General features: G+C 45.3%; 1 protein-coding gene and 1 long non-coding RNA gene across 4 annotated transcripts in view; one reads left to right on the top strand and one right to left on the bottom strand.

Annotated features, from left to right (window-relative positions):
• Positions 1-22300, top strand: part of LOC146811826 (uncharacterized) — a 164103-nt gene that overhangs the window by 63257 nt on the left and 78546 nt on the right. Inside the window, exons 3-4 of one of the 2 annotated variants that reach the window (XR_014966786.1) lie at positions 2273-2379; positions 2482-2605. The exons of the other annotated variant lie outside the window; for it this stretch is intronic. This is a non-coding gene — a long non-coding RNA (uncharacterized LOC146811826). Of the gene's footprint in view, positions 1-2272; positions 2380-2481; positions 2606-22300 lie in introns of those variants that run through there. 2 annotated transcript variants of the gene reach the window in all.
• Positions 1-22300, bottom strand: part of LOC146811827 (uncharacterized) — a 188233-nt gene that overhangs the window by 92919 nt on the left and 73014 nt on the right. The window contains exon 1 of one of the 2 annotated variants that reach the window (XM_085618819.1): positions 4777-4957. The exons of the other annotated variant lie outside the window; for it this stretch is intronic. The gene's annotated coding sequence lies outside the window, so the exon portion shown is untranslated. Of the gene's footprint in view, positions 1-4776; positions 4958-22300 lie in introns of those variants that run through there. 2 annotated transcript variants of the gene reach the window in all.

The following is a 22300-nucleotide window of genomic DNA, read 5'->3' as shown; positions in this document are numbered from 1 at the left end:
ATGCGTTCCAATGGTAACAGTTGAGCACAGTCTAACGCTCCAGGCCAGTTGTGTCTCTTTCTGACACACACGGATCTTAATTCACTCTTCACCTCTTCAACAGCGCAGCCAATAACCTCACAGCATGCACTAACCATGCACAACATCTCCCTTCTCCTGAAACATAACAAAATTCCATCAGCAGTTTCCGATGTACACATTGTGGAAACAATCATTAGCATTACTACTCAACATCGCACACGTGTTGAGGTGACAATCAGTCAAGCTTGTCGCCAGTGTAACATAAGAATAACATGGAGACTCTTAGGTCTATGCTGTGGGTTTAATTGTCACCCAAGCCACAGTCTTGAACATAACTGACTACAAAGGAACCTTTACAAAACAAACAATTGGTTCTGTCGGGTGTGTACTATTTCTTAGAACATTGGATCAATCATAGGTTAATTCACATAAAGGACAAATTCTCATAAGCAACACACATAGAGACCAAAGGAGGGGGTAATTGAAAATTGTTATAAATTACGTCATTTATAAATCCCCACATTCAATTTGTATGGCTGTCACGACAAAGGGTAAACTGTGATTTGTGACAAAGTGAGAAGAGGTGCTCAGTGCTGTGGTGAGGTGCGTAATATATACAAAGTGACTTTCGTGGTATTGACGTTTCTTGGATAAAAGGCCAGAATACAACGGCTGTTTGAATAGTTCTGTAGATAGAATAAATGGGTCTTTATACAGAGACTTTCAGCTGGTCCAGGGGATATGTCGACGTTTCAACCCAGGATGGCATTACTGTCTTAGTCAATGCGGGTCTTCATCAGGACAAGGACAATGGGGACAGCCTGGGGAATAGTAATGTATAAGGTCAGGTGTGTTGAGGTGAAAGACTGAATAAATCAAGGCTAGTAGGGTAAGGACTCACCTACCAGGGCCCGGGGTGATTCAGAGGGCGGGTGTGTACGCAGTAACAATGGTGTACTGCAAGAATTCTTCCAAACCCTCAGTGGGCACTACAAATGTGGACAGTGTAAGGCCTGTGACCAATGTCAAGAAGGCACGACCTTCACGTATAACAACAAAACGTACAAGCTACCGTTCTTTACCAACTGCAATAGCTCCCATGTAATATATGCCATCCTTTGCCCCTGTGGCCTGATATATGTTGGGCAAACCATTCAGAAAGCTAAGGCTAGAATTCTTCAACACATGAGTAGAATAAGATGTAAAGTACAGGGAGCACCCATGGTTGAGCATTTCACGACACATAATCACTCTCCCAACAGCATAAAATGGTGGATTATAGAAAAGATCAGTCCCAATGCTAGAGGCGGCTCACTATCTGGGGTCCTAAATTACAAAGAATGCAGATGGATTCATTCACTCAACTCTGTTCATAACGGGTTGAACGAGACTGAAGAGACCGCTAGGCAAATGGGACAACTTTAAATTTGGGATCTCCCATGTCCTATTACCTGTATGCACTATACATATGCCAAATGAGTATGTTGTTCTCTAGAGTAATTTTGAGTCACCTAGCTATTCATGTTCTGACCTCAACTATGAACACAATTGCATTACTCACAGTGTATAGCCAACTCACCATATAACACTCATTGTTATCGATGTAATGCAGTAATCCAGAATCCAAAAGTTTTGTTTTAACTGTGATTTAATACATCGCTTATGGCATTGTTTTATATACATGATTTGTTCACTTCGAGTACGTTCGCCCTATAGTGTTGTCCTGACCTTGATTCAACCGGGTGGTACATTACGCCATTAAAGAGAGTCTACACTGCTCAGAGCCGCTCATAACAGTGTATAGTTCATTACTGTCCCTCCCACTTGAATGAGCCTAGACCACCCATTAATTAATTAACTGATTACGCCTCTTGCTGCAAGCACACACGGAGCCGCGTCCATTACGTAGCCGGTCTCTTAGCAACGAGACCCGGATGCTACTGCTTCACCTCTCCTGACTCGCATGACGGTGGGACGTCATACGCGTAGCAGGTTGCCTAGCAACGAGCCCTGGAGGCAATCACACACGCCACATTCACGCGCTCTGCCCAACTATGAAACAGACGTCCATCGGCACACTCGTGGACGCAGCTTGAGTAGCGAGGACGTTTGCCTGCACCCGCGGACCGGAATAATTCGTTTTTCCCGGTTTCACTTAGGTAAGCGCTGTGAACTAACTGAATGTGGCGCTACCATTTTGATGCGATTCTTACAATAGGTGATTAATCCCCTTCCAACCTCTTCTTCACAGAATCGCATAGTGATCTTCATGATCACAGGAGACAGGACGATTGCCTGTGACCCTTCACCACACTGATCTTTTACTTTTAGAAGACAGGAGCCGATTCCCTTCATTGGGTGAGTCGGCAGATATCACGATTCTGACTCTATGTAATGTTTAATTGAATCACAGATCTTCTAAGTATTTAAGATCTAAACAATGCTTGCTTTCCCAATTAGGAAACCCAATTGGAAGAATTCTTGCAGTACACCATTGTTACTGCGTACACACCCGCCCTCTGAATCACCCCGGGCCCTGGTAGGTGAGTCCTTACCCTACTAGCCTTGATTTATTCAGTCTTTCACCTCAACACACCTGACCTTATACATTACTATTCCCCAGGCTGTCCCCATTGTCCTTGTCCTGATGAAGACCCGCATTGACTAAGACAGTAATGCCATCCTGGGTTGAAACGTCGACATATCCCCTGGACCAGCTGAAAGTCTCTGTATAAAGACCCATTTATTCTATCTACAGAACTATTCAAACAGCCGTTGTATTCTGGCCTTTTATCCAAGAAACGTCAATACCACGAAAGTCACTTTGTATATATTACGCACCTCACCACAGCACTGAGCACCTCTTCTCACTTTGTCACAAATCACAGTTTACCCTTTGTCGTGACAGCCATACAAATTGAATGTGGGGATTTATAAATGACGTAATTTATAAAAAATTTCAATTACCCCCTCCTTTGGTCTCTATGTGTGTTGCTTATGAGAATTTGTCCTTTATGTGAATTAACCTATGATTGATCCAATGTTCTAAGAAATAGTACACACCCGACAGAACCAATTGTTTGTTTTGTATATGAACGCCCAGGTTCTGAGGGATACTGGGTCACCCCATTGTTACTATACATACAAAGGAACCTTTGTCATCAAGCTCCCCAGCATTCTAGAATGGATCCTATCACTCACTATCTGTCAACCAACAACAGATTGATACCACACTCCCCCCTACCCCTTAATGACAATGTGATACCCATTGTGCTTGGGGTGCTCTCAGTATAAGAAGTCAGAGTAGGGGAGTGAGCAGCTGTAGGATCAGAGCTGAGGATGCCACGCTAAGTGTAATAAAAAAGCAGACGGGTGGCGAAAAGCTGAACACGAATGAGAGACGGGGGTAGAGAAGAAACAGACGGGGGCAGAGAGGTGAAGGGAAGAGAAGCAACACAGATAGGAGAGATGGCCTGAAAACACAAGTACTCATATGAGTGATTGAAGACTAATACAAAGTAGACCCAGAAATGGAAGCAGTGGAAGGAGAAAAGTACTTGGTCCATGCTCTAGAGGAGGGCCAAATACCAGAGGAGGACATGACACCAGCATGCCGTGACGAATGGAAAGAAAGCAAATCAGAGAGATGCTGAAGCATACCAATGGTAAGCTATGGACGGGCTGTAAGCCCAGTGATTTAAAACAACATGTCTTGAAGACACATGCCCTGTCTAGCTAAGATCTAAAAATTCACCCTCCTGTCACCAGACTCATGGCGGAAAACCACTCCCTGCACAAACAGGCTGCCATGTAAGCAGCGGCTCTCCTCGTTGCAGAAGTTGACGACCTCACATGTTCACACAGCAGTGCCCATGTCGGCCTTACCCTCCTTCATACACTTCCCACAGAATCGTTATTACAACGAACAACGCTCTATGCACTCTTTAGAGAGACTTAGATGAGCGTTATAGTCAGAACACATTTGGAGCTCTGCATTGACAGTTGTTTAACTAGAACAAGAGTTAAGCAGCTCCGAACGCTCAGAGCTCCGTGGCTGTGGGAGCTTTGTTAATGATTCACAGCACTGTGTTTCACAGCTCTACCAGCTTTGCCTGTAGTTTAGAGCACCGACGACTGGGCTTTTGTACACAGGACATGGAACCAAGTTACATAGGTCCAGGCACTATGCATTTAACTCTGCACAGTGTTGCACAGCTCCAACATTTTGCCAGTGTGTCACACTGCAAGTACATACTAGTCCCTGGCAAGTTGGATAGCGTACACGGGCTCCTGCACTTTGTCGATAGTGCATAGCACAAGGTAAGATAAGTCTAGGTGCTATGCCTCTATCAGAGCACAGAGTTGCACTGCTTCAAGACTCCGCAAGTGACCTATAGCATGAAATGACATAGTCCCAGGTATATCGCTTTTGGTATGGTGCACAGCAAAAAGTCAAGTTACACTGCTCCAGCATTGTGAAGCACATAGCACAAGACAAAACATCTGTCTGTGATCGGGAAGGAAACGAATATGCTTTCTCCTAAGCACGAAAGCCAAAGTTCAGATTACTACTGTTTTTTGAAGTCTTGGACTAGTCTGGACGCAACCGCCCTCACTGAGTGCTGAAAGGGGTAATATAACAGCCCCCGCCGGGGATCGGGGCTTAAAGAATGCTTCACTGTTTAAGCAGGCTACAAGCTGAGCTGACCACCTTTAAAATAAACCGCACCAGAGTCGTTAAGGTAACAACAATACCTTCTACTTGTTCATTTCTCCATATTTTACACTAGTGACGTTATCACCCCATCTCTACTGGCTCCTGCAAAGCCCTCTCGATTCAGACTCCATGTCGGCTCCTGCAGCATCCTCTTCTCGCAGCGTCGCCTCCTCCTGTTCTGGCTCCAGTTCCCCTCCAGGCTCACGCAGCGCCCTGTTACTCCAGGCAACCTCTGAACACTTTCAACAGTTTCAGCGAACAACTACTGCTGGGTATGAAAAGAGGTCCGAAACAGCTACAACCCACACAACGATGCCGATAAATATCTCACCGACAATTGTGTGGGCCACGCTTTAGTTAATCTTCTCTTGACATTTGCAGGTTAAGAATGCACTTATGTGGTACATTTCTATGTCATGCGTGTGACAATTTATTGTGAAGTAGGCAAGTCCTGATATCAGTGTACAACAATAATTTGCGTCAGTAAACACTTTAAAAAAAATAAGAGACTTGAACAAATCTTAAAATCTGTCTTTCTTTACTGAAATCATCGCAGTTAGTCTGGGCGTCTTCTCAGTCTTACAGGTGCATTTATGACTGTGGGTAGTTGAGCTTGCATCTTGTTTGTATAATGGCCATATGGACACCGAGTGACCTTTAATATTTTAGCAGAGTGTGATCCAACATACTAACTCCCAGTTACACTTAAATCCTCCCTAGCTTGTGTTTGTTTCAAAAGGGTGACAAATGCAAAAAGAACAATTGATGGACAGAATGTAGAACAATGTCATACATTCACCCCAGTACAGAGATCTGGGCCTAAATCCATCGTTTTTTTGCTCACCATGCCATTCCAGTTCCAGCCACATGCAAATCAGTCTTGACCCTGCGCCCAGTGGGAACAGTCCAGCCCGAACTGCCAGGCCAGGTCCTCACTGGACTGGAAACAAGCATCCTAGGACGGGTTTCTGGGTTTCACTCCTCATCAGCCAGGATAGCTTGACTCCAGTGGCATGGAGAGCACGGGACCCACGTCTGGGCATACCCGTCCCACTCAGGGTGACAAATGCAAAAAGAACAATTGATGGACAGAATGCAGAACAATGTCATACATTCACTCCAGTACAGAGATCTGGGATTAAATAAAGTAGTTGGTTTGCTCATCATGCCAGTCCAGTTTGGACCCAGCCATATGCAAATCAGTCTTGACTCTGCACCCAATGGTAACAGTCCAGCCCGAACTGCCAGGTCAGGTCCTCACTGGACTAGAAACAAGCATCCTAGGACAGGTTTTTGGGTTTCACCCCTCATCAGCCAGGATAGCTTGACTCCAGTGGCATGGAGAGCATGGGGCACACATCTGGGCATACCCATACCACTCAGGGTGACAAATGCAACAAGAACTGTTGATGGACAGAATGCAGAACAATATCATACATTCACCCCAGTACAGAGATCTGGGCTGAAATCCATTGTTTTTTTGCTCACCATGCCATTCCAGTTTGGACCCAGCCATATACAAATCAGTCTTGACCCTGCGACCAATAGGAACAGTCCAGCCCGAACTGCCAGGCCAGGTCCTCACTGGACTGGAAACAAGCATCCTAGGACGGGTTTCTAGGTTTCACCCCTCATCAGCCAGGATGGCTTGACTCCAGTGGCATGGAGAGCACGGGACCCACATCTGGGCATACCCGTCCCACTCAGGGTGACAAATGCAAAAAGAACAATTGATGGACAGAATGCAGAACAATGTCATACATTCATCCCAGTACAGAGATCTGGGATTAAATAAAGTCGTTGTTTTGCTCATCATGCCAGTCCAGTTTGGACCCAGCCATATGCAAATCAGTCTTGACTCTGCACCCAATGGGAACAGTCCAGCCTGAACTGCCAGGTCAGGTCCTCACTGGACTGGAAACAAGCATCCTAGGACAGGTTTTTAGGTTTCACCCCTCATCAGCCAGGATAGCTTGACTCCAGTGGCATGGAGAGCATGGGACACACATCTGGGCATACCCATACCACTCAGGGTGACAAATGCAACAAGAACAGTTGATGGACAGAATGCAGAACAATGTCATACATTCACCCCAGTACAGAGATCTGGGCTGAAATACATATTTTTTTTGCTCACCATGCCATTCCAGTTTAGACCCAGCCATATGCAAATCAGTCTTGACCCTGCGCCCAATGGGAAAAGTCCAGCCCGAACTGCCAGGAGAGGTCCTTACTGGACTGGAAACAAGCATCCTAGGACCGGTTTCGGGGTTTCACCCCTCATCAGCCAGGATAGCTTGACTCCAGTGGCATGGAGAGTACGGGACCCACGTCTGGGCATACCCGTCTGTAGGAGAGTAGGATCTGCACTTATGTTGCCCCCACTTTTTTTCTGATGTATACACTGGTTTCTGGCCTAGTCTGGCTGGGTCCCTGCTAATCAGGGCCCCAGTCTCTCTGTTATCTCTAAACGACTTGGTGTGCATATTAGATGCACTAGTGATTGGATACTGTGGTACCTTATGAGCCCCTAGTACATGGTACCTTAGGTACCTAGGGCATTGGTTCTTCACAGGCCTACCAGGGGCTGAAGCATGTATTATGCCACCCCTGGGAAACATTCTCAATCTGACACCACAGGCCTGCTACTGCAGCCTGTGTGAGGTAGTGTTAGCACTCCTCACTGAGGTATAGGTTTCTATATCTCACCATACACACACATATAAACCTATCAACCACCCCTATGGCAGGCCCTATCAATCCTGAGGGCAGGGTGCTTGGTTTACTATGTGAGGGGGTGCCTCTGCATGAGCAGGGCCCCTCTGCAGCTACCAGAGTCTATTCTCTATGGCTGTTTGTGGATGCGGTTAAACCATATACTCTTAAGTGCATTATAACCTGCCGGTACATGCTAACTTTGGAATGACTGCATCAAAACATGTCGTGTTTGGTGTCAAACAACTTGGAATCATACCCCCACACCAGTTACTGGTGAGGGAGTATGATCCCACCCTTCTAGAGGGGATGACATGTACCCACTGTACTAAACAACAGAAATCCTATAGAGCCCTGGCATCACAAAATGGATGCCACCAGCACAGACACTGGGCTGCCCTCTTGCTGCTGACTGAAACTCGCAGTGGAGGAAGCCCAACAAAAGGCATCCTGTCACAGGGAGGTGTCACCACCTTCCAGACAGGATTTAGTGTATTGGAGCTGGGTGGGTGCACTCTTGGAGTGCTTTGAAGTCCTGCACTGGGGGAGCAGTAGGCTCCTCTGTGCATATGCCAGCTCAAACCGGTTCAGGAGCTACCTGTCCCTGCTCTGGCACGAAACTGGACAAAGGGAAGTGGGTGTAACCACCCCCTACCCTGACCCTCCTAGAGGAGTGGTCATAGAGCTAGTCCCTCCCCTATCTTCACTATAAGATAGCAAGCATTGCCAATGCAATTCAGATAACCCTGGACGACGCTCTACAAAGAAGAATCCTGGCCCTTCGAAGTTCCACTACCTTTGGAAGACAGAAGAATCTCCCTTGGAGTCAAGGAGTGACTCCCCTGCTTGGCAGGCACCAAAAACCTTAATCAACAGTTGCAAACTTTCCTGCTCCCGCTGGAGTTTAAAGTCCCTGCTGCCCCAGAAGTGGATTTCCTGACTTCTCGATGGCCATTGTGAGTCCCCAACGAAGCTGTGGCGAGTGGACCCCACGAGTGACGAGGAACAGCAATACCCGGGGACCGTGCAGTATTGTCAAGTGCAAACCTTAAACAACGGTCTACGAACTTGTGCATTGGACCATTTGTGGCCCAAGCCTCCAGCAGGTGTTGTACCAAAAATCAGCAGCCTACCTCATCTCGAGTGACCGTGAGCTTCTGTGAAGCATTTCCTGAAGAAGCGTCTTTGCGATCACTTGCCTGTTGGCTAGAGGGTCCCCCGAAGACTTTTCTATCAACTCAAAGGGCTCCCCTGGTTGCTCCATACCTGCCCTCACTTACCCTTGCTGGGTAAGTCCCTCAGACCTTGCTGGTCTGCACCATTGACTTTCTTCAGTCTACACAAGACTTGCAGTTGCCAAGGCTTGTTTGCTCCAATCCAGTTGCCGACACCGCCATCAGCTGCAGACATCATGGGACACTTCAAATCCAGCCGCTGGTCATCATTGATCTCTCCTGGACCTCGTGAGCGAAGAGTCAAAACACCATTGACGACCTGAAATCACCCGACATCCGTGGTCATCCATCTTCCTGGCCACCGGTCACTGGCAAGTGACTTTGAACACTGTCCCTTTAATTTTCTGGTCTTCAGCATCCTGAATACACCTTCGGATTCCACCGGACACTTCTTCAGGCGACGCAAGTAGCAAGTCTTTTCTGGTCTCCATAGAAAACAGCGACGCGACCCGACACCAAAAGACACCTATGCACCCGGCTTCCCTGGGTGAGGTAACTCGAGCACTCTGGTGCCCTAGTGTGTGTTGGCCCTCGAAGTACTTACCTTGTAAGTGGCTTGCTTGAAGTCTTCCTCGAAGTACCCTAGAACTTTAAAAATCAAACCGCGACTTGCACCATTATAATCAATAGGGAACCCGCGGCTGTATTCACACACTGCACACGTCTCCTGTGGGACTGTTACGTACCTGCTAACACTGCAGTAGTGAAGCCCCAGCGATTCTCCAGGCCCTAGGCATTGTTATTTTGCAAATCGACATCCTAATACCATTTTTTAATATATGGTCTGGCTCCTAGGGCTCCAGCCATATTTGTGCTTAATTTATTGTGAAACGTTGACATTTGAATGTGTACCTGGCTTCTAATCTCATAAAGAGATTAGTAGAGTGTGTCTAGTAATAAATACATATATATTTGATATATATACCTGTGTGGTGCCCTTTCATTTGGTAATAAAAGAGATTATAAGGTAAAACAAGCTGCTTTACATTCCTCTGAGATTTAGCCTGAAGGCTGCTCTCCACAGCTACCACTAGGATAGCTTTCTTTAAAAGGTTGTCTTAAACCTATCTACCATAAGAGTCGAATTGGACTGGTGCAAGGTGGCCACTATAACTAGTGAACAGCATATGCCAGGCCAACTTCTCACACCGTCCCACTCAGGGTGACAAATGCAAAATGACAAATGCAAAAAGACTGATTTGCATATGGCTGGGTCCAAACTGGGGTGGTGTGGTGAGCAAAAGAATGATGGATTTAACGCAGATCCTTGTGACTGGGAGTGATTGTTTGCATTGTCCAGCATTCCGTTCATCAATTGTTTCTTTTGTGTTACAAATGGGATTTTTGGCTGGCTAATGCTTGCACCAAAGCCAGGCAGAAACCACCACTTTAGTCAGGGCAAGGGAGTTACACGCTGAAGATAACCCCGCTCACCCCCTTGGTAGCTTGGCACGAGCAGTCAGGCTTATCCCAGAGGCAATGTGTAAAGCATTTGCGCAACACACACACAGCAGCAAAACACTAGGCACACCACAAAAAGGAACTCCACACAAGGTTATATACAAAAATAGCCTTTGTATTATAATAAACACATTAGAATAGTAATCACTTAATATACACTGTGCCCACTGACACTAGGCAATATTTACAGGGGAATATATACACATGACAGGGCCAATTGGGCCACTGTCAGAACCATCACAAAGTGAAAATAGTAGACGTAAAATACATTATGCGCCAACCTCATAAGCCTAAACATATTAGACCATAACCTCCTAATCATAAATCACATTAGAGGCATAAATCACAGTAAAGAATAACCTCACAAGCATAAACCACAGTTTGCAAATAAACTCATAACATAAACCACATTAGAGGCATAAATCAGGGTGCATAAATCAAATTTCCTGCGCACCACATAAATCACATTAGGGCCTGGCGCCCTATCAACCTAACACAGTTCCCCTGGCCAACTGGCCTTCTCAGAGGGCTCAAATGCCTGTAGGCATAGGCACTCACTGTGCCCTCTGGGTGGGTCCCCACTGGGACTCTCTAAAATAAATGTGCTAAACGTTGCAGCTGTCCGTGCAGGTGCGGCGCAGCTGTGAATGAGCAAAGGGCCTGGCACCACTGTGCCTCTCATGTCCCATTGGGACTAACTAAACAACTATGTCAATCGTTGCAGCCGCCCGCTGTCAGGCGGGACAGCTGTGACAATATCCACTAAGAGACCCGGCACCACTGTGCCCTCTGGACCCCCCACGGGGCTCTAAAAACAAATATGCCCCCCCTCGTTGGAGCGCCCCGCTCTCTGGCGGGTCCGCTCAGGCAATGGCACCAACTCGGCACCAACAGGGCTCTGCGATCCCTCCCCGCTCGCAGGGGGCTCCTCCGGTGCAACTGGCACCGAGCATAACCCAAGTGTAGCTCCACTCACCGGGGCTGTGTCCTGGACTCTACCAGGGCAGCTCTCAGCTTCTCTCGGGGAAAGGGGGACACCGGACTTGCACACAGCCTCCTGGCTTCCGGGGACTCTCCGGCAGCGCAGCAACACGCAGGGCTCTTACTTTGCCATGGGAGCCCCACTGACCCGCTGCAGCACTTCTCCTCCCTTGCGTCGGGCTTCTGCTTGCATCTCGCGGGCTCGCCCACCATCAGGCAGAGGTGCCTGTCTTCCGGTTTCTCGCGCGGCGGCGCTCATCCTCAGCCGCAATGCGGGTTGGGCTCCCACTTAGACTCCAGATAGATGCGGGGTGGGCACCTGCATTTAAAATAGCATAAGAGCGGGGTGGGCACCTGCTCGCCACAATAAAATCATCAATGCGGGGTGGGCACCCGCTCGCCACAACAAAATCATCAATGCGGGGTGGGCACCCGCGAAGCAAAAGGTGAATGCGGGGTGGGCACCCGCCTCGTCAATATTCATAAAGCGGGGTAGGTTTCCACTCAGCAGCAAACTCAAATGCGGCAAATGCGGGGGAATCCCCACGTCAGGATTCCCTCCAAAAGGGCTGCAGCTCAGCGCTGCAAATGTCAAACTCTTCCTCTTGGGAAAATTAAAAGAAAGCGCTCACAGGGCGCAAGATGCAACAAAAGGTCCTTAGAGATTTAGGGGGCAAGGCTGGGCTCGGGGAGGCAAGCCCTTATGGCGGTTCCTCCTGGACCCCAGCAGCAGCACGCCCCAGCAAGTTCAGGAACAAGCACTAAAACATGGGGTCACAGCCCCTATACTCAACTCATTTTCTCCTTTGTCTCCAGTGCAGGGCTTGGGGGAACTAGATGCAACTGGTTCAGGGGGGAACTGGAGCACTCTGTTTACCAGGCTCCTCTTCCCCTTTGTCAGGTGGGGGCTCAGTGATCAGACACACCACAGGGGGCGGAGCCAGCATTGTCCAGGCTAGGCAAACACCTATTCAGGGTCAGGGAATTACTCCTCCCCCTACTTCCAAAGCAGATGTCCCATTCAGCCTAGTGCTGACTCACCCTGCCCCTCCTGGAGCCACACACACCTCCCAGCCCCTTTCACTCAAAAGCCAGACATGCAATTCACATCAGGCAGACAGACACATAGCACACAGAAATGCCAAATAGTTATAATAAATCTGCGCATGCGCAGCATTTCTCATGACAATTCCAAATATACTAAACTTGACCACGCTGGTCCTCTCATATCAGGAATTACCACTGGAACACTTATCAGAGAATCCCCAATGCATTCCAATGGGAGGGCAGCCCCACAGTAGTGAGAAACCAAAATGGCTGTTTGTCACTACCAGGACATGTCACACACTTAAGGTACATGTCCTATCTGTTACCTACAATGCACTCTGCCCAAAGGGCTTGCTAGGGCCTACCTAAGGGGTGATTGACATGCAGGAAAAGACACGGACATGGCACACACTTTAGGTGCCACGTCACAGCGGCTGTAACACTGCGCGCACAGGCCGTGCAATGGCAGAGGCCAGAGATAGGTTTGCAAGGCTACTTTGGTGGGTGGCGCAATCAGCGCTGCAAGCCCACCGGTAGCATTTAATTTACCAGACCTGGGTATATGAGATACCACTTTACAAGGGACTGACAGATAAATTAAATATGCCAAACGGGTGTAGACCAATCTTATCAAATGTAACACAGAGAGCTCACGCACATTACACTGGACTGCAGTGCTAATGTGCCCAGAGGCCTAAAACCACCAACACCATGTCAGAGAAAAGGCTAGGAGAAAGGCAAAAAGTTTAGGGATGACCCTGCAAAAAGGGCCAAGTCCAACATTTTGCATATGTCGCCCTAAGTGGGAAGGGTATGCCCAGACGTGGGTCCCGTGCTCACTACACCACTGAATTCAAGCTAGCCTGACTGATAAAGGGTGAGGCTCTGAAACCGGTCCCAGGATGCTTGTTTCCAGTCCAGGGAGGACCTGGCTTGGCAGTTCGGGCGGGACTGTTCCCACAAGGACCAGGGTCAAGACTAATTTGCATATGGGTGGGTCCAAACTGGGGTGATGTGGTGAGCAAAAGAACAAGCATTGGCATAGCCAATAGGTCTCGCCTTTGGGATGTTATAAGTTTTTAGTTATGTTTTATATTATTGCATGTTCCTTGTGAGACGGGCAACTGCAGCGTATTTTCTTCAACACGCCCCTTGAGTCGAATAAGGTGTGAACCAGCAAATTATCAGCAGCTAAAGCAAAGCATGCGGCCATCTTTGAATGGAAATCATCCAAAAGAAGCATCCACCAGGCAATATAAACATAGATTTTTTTAATTTCAGATTTCATTAGGTTCTTTGCAAAATGACTTCAAGAGTCACAATAGCTACAGAAACACACTGTATTAAGGCACCCGTTAAGTCTAGCAAATATTTTGAAAACATGTAATTTACACTAACTTCTAAAAAAGAAAGGCGTGTATGATCGCAAAATGTGATCAGGCTTCTTTTCAAATATTTCGAAAAATAATTCTAACCATGGCGTACACGTGCACAACAGTTGGAAACTCTACAAAATGATGTCCAACATGGCCGCCTAGCTCACACTTGGGAAGCTTTCCCCTTGCCTACTATTGGTTAATCAATTGACCTTTCCACCCCACCCTAGCAGCTTACACGCACGATCAAATTGCAGGCTGCTGTTCCGGAGCGCCGCAGTGAGGCAGGTACGTCACAACTACAACTCCCTTCTGCCCATCTTAATTTACAGCACAAATGGCTTCATACACCACTGGAATAGCGCAAGCTACGCTGACTGCATAGAAAAGAACCGCAAGTTTTATTCAGGCAGGCTGAGAGTGCTGCAGATCGGCGCATATAAAGTCTCCCTGCTTCCACGGACAGAGTAAATCTACAGTCACACACGCAATCACTCATCATACGCTAGGGCCCATAACACTAAATTCACGCTATTACTCTATCCACACTGAATAAAGGAGAGAAAACCTAAACCAATCTGCATCTACAATGAGGTCGATGCGACCTTAATGACATTACCTTGAGTCATGATTTTGAACATAAGAAATACATTTGAAACTCAATAAATGACAAACGAATAAACACCGACACTGATATTCGAACAAATGCTTGTTTATCTAAATAAATTCAAATGGAAAGTCAATCATTAGCAAAATCGTTATTCTCATAGTTACCTATTCTAGCTAAATGGGTCAGGACTGGTCTCTCGGTAAAGTCTCTCGAGCTGCCGTCCTCAGCATGAAGTCCAAAACGCGATGACCGCAAGGAACGCAATGAATGTAAAGAGCGCAATGAACATGGACCCTCTCTAGTCTAACATTTTTATAGGAAAAATAACAAATAAAAGTTACAAATAAATGTTGAATATCCATTGAGCCACTGAGCAGAGCGAACAGGAAAGGAAGTCCCTTGGTTACATTTAGAAAACCTCCGCTCAGAAAAAATCACAAAAATAAAAAGACGGAAGAAGGAAACTCGAGTTTGCAAATGTTTATTTCGTAAAAGCTCTTCCTTGATATCTTAACAGAGCCACTGCAGCATTGTCATTGTTCATTGTGGCTTTATCCTTGTCCAAGGACAGTTGGATTCGTTCCCGGAGCTGCTGTCCTCACGGAAAACTTTCTACCCAGGCAGAAGCTGTGGTCAGGTGACTCTCGACCATGTTCAGCAAGGCCTCTCATCAAAATTCAATCACTCGAGTGCAGGCTGTAAATGGCAGCCATCTTGTTTTAGGCCAAAACGGATCATCTTAATTAAAAGGAGACACAAACAACGTTACCACATCATAATGATTGCACAGTGTTAAACCCCACTAATACCCTTATGTGTATGTACTTATCTAGCCTCTTGCAACGCAATAAAGCATTAGCACACGTTATTTTAAACGCTTAAACACAAAACAAATAACACTTGTGAATAAAACCGCACGTTATTATTAAGCAACATATATGCATCCCACGTGTAGTTTCTTTCATTAGTAAATGTTGGTTAATCCAGACAAAACAAACTATTAATTAGTCGTTTCAAATTAGTGTTTTAAAATCAAAACATATAGACGAAACTGGAGCTTAAAACTCGATAAATTTTCAACAGAAAACTCTGCTCCAGCAATCCCCCCTTTGGTGATATCTTATCACCACAAAAACCACCCAAAAAGAAAATTTAGTCCCAATTTGTAGGAGAAATTGAAAATGTCTTTATGACACAACATTAAACACCAGATTCTCTCACATCATCCCTCCTTGACTCCAAGTACACACTCTCCCTCAATTCCTCTAATTCTATTTCTTGTGGGTCTCTCCTTGACCTCTTTTGTTTCTTTTCAGCATTCCTTCTAATTAATCTCTTTTTTCCTCCCCTGTTTTTACAACACAAACACCCCAATCTTAATATCAATAAAGCAACAATTATGGATGTCAAAGGAAACAATATTTTACCAATAATGGTACTACCTATCTTAGCAATAAAACTCTTAACAGCAACTATCTTATTAGCTATTTTAGTCCAGACACTTTCAGCTTCAAGTGGTACTAATTCTTCCTGTAAATCAGTAATATTTTTTATATAGACCTTTAGGTCTCTGCTTTCATCAGGAATGTAAGTGCAACAATGTTGATCTTCAGCATTCCGCAGACTCCACCCTCCTTAGCCAAAAGAATATCAAGGGCAAGTCGATTTTGCATAGACATTGCACGTACGGCAATCATTTCCGTATTTACCAAAAGAAACCCTCCAGCGGTACTTGTCGATAAGCCATCCACCACTGTTGACAGTTTCCGAATCCCATAAGCATTCAAAGAAATTCCCACTGCCGGAATTAAAGCACCAAAAATGTCACCCACTATCTCTGACCAAGTTTCTCTCTTAAAACGTGTTAGTAAATCAATGTGTTCTACATCTTCTATTCTATCTATATGAAAAATCTTTGGAAAGACCAGGCCCACATAACACGTGCCATACCAATGGTCAGGCAACTTGTAACAAGCCTTGTTCCCACAAACATAATACACTCCTGGGAAAAAGGATCTTCACCACCTTTAAAACCCCATCCTGTTGCAATGAAGTATGTATCATGACACTCACTAGTCCCAACAAAATATGTATCATATTGGGATCTCTTCCTGGTAATGCATAGTCTACCCTTCTGTGGTGCATCTAAAGCCAAAGTCGGACTGGCCCCATTCTTCAACTCCTTTCCCATCTCAATGTCCCAAATTGTCTCACTCACTTTATATTTCCCTGCCTTCTCATGCATGCTCATTCTCCTTTCCTCTACCATGTTTAGGAAAGCCTTCTCCTCTTCTTTCAAACTACAAGTTAAATTGTTTCTAAAAATGTAATCCAAGGTTAATTCTTCTTTCTCAATAAAAATCTCACCAAAAATGTTAGCTTCTTTAGCTAGATTCAGCCTTTTGTCCATAGGCAATTGCCCAAAAATGTTATCTTTGTTAGACATCTCATAATCTATTTTCCCTAACAAATAAAAAACACTACTTAGCACACTACATGAAATTCCATACGTAGCTGGTAAATGGTGATAAGTAACACCTTCTGAAACAGATGCAGGTAATTGCATACAAACGTAGCAATCCCTAACTTCCATTGTCTTTACGTATTCGTACAACAACTTTGAAAAAACATTGCTAGAAAAATCATTAATTGACCTATCTTTATGCACGTAAGTGTTACTAATTCTAGTTGGAACTACTTTTTGTGAATTCTTTCCTACATTAGTCACATTCTCAGTATGCACTCCTAAAACGTCTATTGTAACTCTAAAGGTAACTAATAAAGCTAAAACACCCCATAATAGCATTAATAATCCAGTACAGCAGCAGCACATTTTACACCATCTTCTCAAAAAGGCACATCTACTTTGATTATTCTCTGTGTTAGCCATTTTACTACTTTAGCAGTGTCTTTTGACTTGGCCTCTTCTACTCCACTACTGAGTTTAAAACTCTAGATTATTTCACACAGCTAATTTCAGATTTTCTCTTTTCACTTTTTCCCAAGTGACTCTTTCAATTCACTCAGTTTGGATTTTCATCACTTTTCACTTCTTCTTCAGCAACATCAAATTATATCAGATCATCAACAACATCCTGTGCATCCGACTCTTCTCCAATGTCAGTCAGGATAACTTTTAAGATTCCAACAGTTTTCTCCTCAACCACTTCTCGTACAGTCCCCTCTGGATTTCCTTGACTTTCTGCCTCTTCACCTTCAGACAGTGCCACGTACGTCCATTCCGGTGAACTATACTTCTGGTTAGGTTTTCTGATTCTCTTGATCTCCTCTGGTTCTTTTGTAACCTTCTGTTTTTCACCCTTTGTTTGATTCTGACTGGACACCTCGTTCACCTGTTCAGCCTTCGATGAATTTGCTCGTGTCAGTCTGTACCTCAGTCTCTTTATCCTGTTGGGCCAAAGATCTCCTCTTACAACCCTTTTTGGTCTCACTTCTTTATTATTTCTTTCTCCGATCCAAGTTCTCTTTCTCAGAACTCGACCCTCTGATTTCTCATTTTCACTCTCATCCGATTCTGTCTCATTTGCCTCTTGTTCTTCAACAATTTTCTTTCGCTCCACAGTCTTTCCCACCACCGATTGAGATTTCCCTAATTCTGTCCCTCCTCGGGTCTCCAACACGCAATCTTCTTGCTGTCTACTTGTCCCTTCACCGAGCTTATCAGGAATGTTCCCTACACCTCCTCGGGGGTCTTCCGCAATCTGTCCCTCTCTATCTTTTTCTGACCCTACTTCTTCAGGTATAATCTCAAGTGGATTTCCAACCTCCTCATCTGATTCAGGTGTAGTCTCTGTGGAATTGCTCCTTTCTCTTCTACCACTTGTTGGAACTTCAGGCACTCTTTCAGAATCCGATCTCTCCTCTGAGACCCTCAATGTTTCTCTTGAAGCCTCTCTTGGAAAAAGAAAAGAATCACTCAACTCTCTTTCTCCTTCACCTCTTTCAGGATTTTTCCCCCTTCTCACTGGTTCAGTTTCTGCATCATCACTGGAATCTGACTCTTCAAAATACTCCTTACCAGTCCCATCTTTTGGATTTGGAACTCTTAGAGTATGACTCGCATGCACCCAGTTTTTCACACCGGCACACTTCACTGCAGTTGTCGTAGTCAGAATGACTTGTCTTGGCCTTCCCCACCTTGGAACCAAGCAATTTCTTCTCCTGTGCACCTTAATCCTCACCCAGTCCCCTGGACTCAGATCATGGGCTTGCTTCTTCTCAAGTGTAGTAGCGTCTTCTCCAACCTGGTGAAACACAGAATGAACTGCGTCAGCCAGGCCTTTACAGTAATCCAAAATCATGTCATCAGTTATTGTCATCAACTTGTTGACAGGCACAAATGCATGTCTCATCGCACGTCCCATTAAGATTTCGTGCGGACTCAAACCAGTGGTTCTATCTGGAGTAGACCTAATAGTCATCAGCACTAGAGGCAAGACATCAGGCCATTTCATTCCAGTGGCTAAACACATCTTACCAATTCGGTTTTTTATTGTGCCGTTCATCTGTTCAACGACTCCAGAAGCCTCTGGTCTGTATACACAATGTAGCTTCTGCTGTATGCTTAATGCTTCACAAATTAAACCCATGAGCTCATTATAGAAGTGTCCACCTCTGTCAGACTCAATGGTCACTGGGAACCCGTACCTAGGAATCAACTCTCTTAACAGTAACTTTGCAACTGTTATCCCGTCATTTCTCCTAGTCGGATAGGCCTCCACCCATCTTGAAAACAAACAGACTACCACTAGAACATACCTCAATTTATTCACCTGGGGCATTTCAATGAAATCTATTTGCATTCTGGTAAAAGGACCTCCTTCTCTGCCTATTGTTCCTAGGCTCACCACTGTCTTTTTCCCAGTATGGAACTGTTGACAAATCAAACATCTCTGACAGATGCTCTCTGCAATCAACCTGAACTTTGCATTGTACCAGGTTTGCTTAAAGGACCTAATCATTGCGTCCCTCCCCAGATGTCCTTGGCCATGATACATTCTTGCCATTGTCGACAGCATTGAGTTAGGCATGACTGGTCTACCATCTCTGTAGATCCAAACATGATCTGTTTCTCTTGGGGCACAACCTGCCTTGATCCAATCTCTCATTTCCTCATCTCCTGCCTCATCCTGCAACTGTTTCACTTCATCCCACGTTTCCAGGACAGAACAAAAAGACATTTCCCTCTCTCGTGCCCTATTAATCGAATGATTGTTCTTAGCACAATATTGTGCTATGTCGTTGGCAAATCTATTACCAAGAGTAACAAAATCATCTCCTTGTCCATGAGCAGCACATTTCACAACTGCTAACTCCTTAGGCAGCTGTATCGCCTCAAGCAATTTTCCAATCACTTCAGCATTCTTTATTGGAGTCCCACTCGACGTCAAGAAACCCCTCTGTAGCCAAAGCTGGCCGAAATCATGAACGACTCCAAATCCGTACTGACTATCAGTCATCACAGTCACTCTCAGATTCTTCCCAATCTTGCAAGCTTTTGTCAATGCCACCAATTCAGCCACTTGAGCAGATCTCACTCCTTTTAAAGGTGAAGCTTCCATAACTTCTGAAACCTTGCACACCGCATATGCTGCACTCAGCACACCATCATCAGTCCTCAGACATGATCCATCTACAAACAACACATGATCACTCTCAGACGACGGTAAATCTCTTATGTCTGGTCTTGGTTTCGTGCAGTAATCAAGCACATCCAAACAATCATGATCAACATCATCTCCCACATTCACATTGTCAGCATCTGGTAACAATGTTGCTGGATTCACATTCACACATCTCTCAAGAGTCACATTTGATGCTCCCAGAATGATTTTCTCATATTTAGTCAACCGACTATGTGACATGTACTGAGTCCTGCTTCTCGTCAAAAGAATTGCCACATCATGAGGTACGAATACCCGTACAGGATATCCCATTATTATGCCCTCACTTTGTTCCAAGCTTCTGCATGTAGCAGCTACCGCTTTCAGGCAACCTGGCAAACCCACAGCCACGGGGTCAAGTGTCGATGAGAAGTACGCAATCGGCCTTCTCAGTTGTCCATGCTTCTGAATTAACACTGAAAGTGCACATCCATTTCTCTCACTGCAGTACAACTCAAACTCTTTCTCATAGTCTGGCATTCCCAAAGCAGGGGCTTCGCACATTCTGCTCTTTAACTCTTCAAATGCCGCCATTTGTTCCCCATCCAGCTCCAATGGGTCTCTCACCTCACTTTTAGTCAGTTTAATCAGTGGCTTTGCTATCAGGGAGAAATTACTTATCCACTGACGACAATAACCCACCATCCCCAGAAACATCCTCACCTCTCTCTGGGTCATCGGGGCTCTCATTCCTCTGATAATTTTGATCCTGTCATCAGTCACCTTTCTCAGACCCTTTTCAATATTGTGTCCGAGATAATGCACCTCTTTCTTGCAAAATTGCAATTTGGCTGGAGATATCTTTAACCCTCCATCTGCCAGATGATTCAGTAAAGCTATGGTATCTACTTCACAAGCTTCACGTGTCTTTGATGCCACAAGTAAGTCATCGATGTACTGCACTAGCACTGAGCTTTCAGGCATGATCAAACTCTCCAATGACTTTTTCAACAACTGATTGAATATCGAAGGACTCTCTGTATACCCCTGTGGGATACGACACCATGCTAAAATACGCTGGCCAAACCGAAATGCAAAAATCGTCTGGCTGTCATGATGCAATGGAATTGAAAAGAAAGCATGACACAAATCAATCACTGTGTACCACTCAGCATCATGAGGAATCTGATACAAAATCACTGACGGATTTGGCACAATGGGACAACACGCCACCACAATTTTGTTAACTTTTCTCAAATCTTGCACAATCCTGAACTTTCCATTAGGTTTTTTTAGCCCCATTATCGGTGAATTACACGGGCTACTCAGTAACTCTCTCAAAACACCCTGTTGAATCATCTTGTCAATTATAGGGGTAATTCCCTCAATTATTTCTGGTGTCAGTCTGTACTGTGGGATATTAGGGTAAGTAATTCCCTCTTTCACTGAAATCTTCACTGGATCTACATTATTCATCAATCCCACATCTTCTCCAGTAAAATCCCAAACTGCTGTTTTCACTGTGTGTCTCAACTCCTGAGGCAAATCATCTGGATTAAACACAGCATATGTACCAACAATTTCACTCTCTCTATTATCTAGAGACATCCGGTACAAAACATCCTCATCTGGTGTTTCAAAAGCTATTCCATCCGGAGTACAAAAAATTGTACAATTCATCTTGCACAATAGGTCCCTACCTAACAAGTTCACTGGACTGGTGTCACAGACTACGAATCTGTGCATGTCTGAAAATTTCCCTATTCTTACCCTTACTGGTTCAGTAAGACGAGTCTTAATCTGTGTATTGGCTACACCAACTACTTGGATTGCTTCGTCCGAGAGAGGAAGATTTCTAATATCTGCTGACCTGACAGTTGATCTCGTCGCTCCTGTGTCTACCAAAAAAGTAACACTCTCCCCATTTATTTTCCCATCTACAAATGGTCCTGCCTGGTCTATTTCTAGAGTTGCACCAAGTATGCACTCTTCCTCCTCTCTTCGGCACCGTCAATAGTCCCCTTCAGACTCACTCCCCTCATTCTTTAACCAGTACTGCTGTACCAGGTTAGAACGTCTCGGTTTGTTTACCTGCTCATCATTGTAGAATCCTGAGTCCTGGTTATACTTTTGGGACCCTCTATTCTGCGGCAAGGGCGGTTTTGGCTCTTGACTCTGCTGTCTGACAACCTTCTGCTGTTGCTGCTGTTGATTACACCCCTCGTTCTGCACCTGTTGATTTAAGGTTTTACTCTCATTACTCACTAATGGTGGATTGGTACACTCGGATCTCCAATGCCCCAATTGTCCGCAGTTGTGACAAGGGAACTTCTTCTTTGCCTCCTCTAAATTCCCCTTTCCTTTTCCTGCAAATCTAGGTCTAATTCCTGGATTATTTGCCTGTTCCATCAACTGTGCTTCTTGTCTTTCAGCAACTTTCACCTGTGCCCACATTGCTTTCTCTTTCAGCTTTCTCTGCTTTGCTTCAATCTCATCACTGAAGTACTTTGCAT

This window comes from Triturus cristatus, chromosome 7 (genome assembly GCF_964204655.1).
Source record: "Triturus cristatus chromosome 7, aTriCri1.1, whole genome shotgun sequence".
Classification (NCBI taxonomy): Eukaryota; Metazoa; Chordata; class Amphibia; order Caudata; family Salamandridae; genus Triturus; species Triturus cristatus.
Note: the sequence above shows the minus strand (reverse complement) of the source record. Positions and strands in the feature narration are given on the sequence as shown.